The sequence below is a fragment of the Elephantulus edwardii genome, unplaced genomic scaffold (genome assembly GCF_000299155.1).
Source record: "Elephantulus edwardii isolate Elephantulus edwardi_28Jun2011 unplaced genomic scaffold, EleEdw1.0 scaffold00018, whole genome shotgun sequence".
Lineage (NCBI taxonomy): Eukaryota > Metazoa > Chordata > Mammalia > Macroscelidea > Macroscelididae > Elephantulus > Elephantulus edwardii.
In genome coordinates, this window is record NW_006399768.1 from 3,330,966 (window position 1) to 3,332,347 (window position 1,382).

General features: G+C 39.9%; 1 protein-coding gene across 1 annotated transcript in view; it reads left to right on the top strand.

The window, feature by feature from the left end:
• Nucleotides 1-1,382, top strand: part of GALNTL6 (UDP-N-acetyl-alpha-D-galactosamine:polypeptide N-acetylgalactosaminyltransferase-like 6) — a 2,113,891-nt gene that overhangs the window by 1,062,856 nt on the left and 1,049,653 nt on the right. The window lies entirely within an intron of this gene.

Here is a 1,382-nt window from a genome sequence, read left to right on the forward strand (position 1 = left end):
CTTTGAGCTGTGGTGCTGGAGAAGAGTATTGAGGGTACCACGGACTGCTAGGAAAACAAACAGATTCATCCTTGGAAGGGTTAAACCGGGCAGCTCCTTAGAGAAAAGGTTTTTGAGGCTCCATCTAACATACTTTGGACATGTTGTAAGGAGGGACCAGTCCTTGGAGAGGGACATCACGCTTGGTAGGGTGGAGGGACAGTGCAGAAGAGGAAGGCCCTCTATGAGGTGGATTGACTCAGTGACTGGGGTAATCAATCAGGATGGGTGTATCAGAGAAGTGGGATTGGCACAGGATAGAGCAGGGTTTAGGCCCCTTGTAAATAGGGTCGCTATGAGTCGCAAGCGACTTGATGGCACATAACAACAACAACATTAAACAATGCTCCTAAAATTAATCAACGAGATTCTACAAGCTCTTTATAGGAATTACTAAGAAATTCACTCATCATTTACAATGCACTCTGGTCAGAAATGTCACCCATTTCATATAAATAAAATAAAGATTTGTGCCATTAACCCAAAGGCTGAGCCCTTCTTGGAGTATGAATACACCATCAGTTCTTTGGGGTAAAGGGCAGTCTCCTTCCATACAATTTATAGCTTCAGAAAGATGATGGAGGATCAACAATGAGTAAGTTCTAATTTTATGCAATGAATGAAATGAGAATGGTTCTCTTCACTGATACAAACAGGTATGTATATATACATCAATGTTCATTGCTCACAATAGTCAAAGCAGGGAACAACCCAAATGGAAAAGTTTAACAGGATATCAAGTAGTAAATGTTGGAGAGGTTGTGGTGAGACAATAAATCTTACACATTGTTGATGGGATTGTAAAATGGTACAACCACTCTGGAAGGCAGTTTGGCACTTCCTCTAAAAGCTGAACATAGAAATTCCATATGGTCCCGCTGTTCCACTACTTGGAATATAACACAAAGAGAATGAGAACTGAGGTACACCGATGTTCATAGTAGCATTATTTACCATCACAAGAGCATGGAAATAGTCCAGGTATCCAACCAGAAATGAATGGATAAAGAAATTGCAGTACATTCACACAATGGAATACTATGCAGCATTCATGAGCAATGATTTTGTAAATTACTACCTAACTTGGGAGGGGCTAGAGAGCATCATGCTGAGTGAACGCAGTATTACAAAGATAAATATTGCATAAAACCGTTATTATAGAATGAGTTTGTGAACCCAACGGTAAGGGGATGGAAGCAGAGGAGTGAGGATCGGCAGGGTGCAATGTGGTGTTAATCATAGGGTTGTACAATTTGATGGGGCATGAAGGAAATGCGAAAGATGTGTGAAAAAGCAATGTATTCAAACTTTGTAAATAAATCAGTATAAAATTATAAATAATA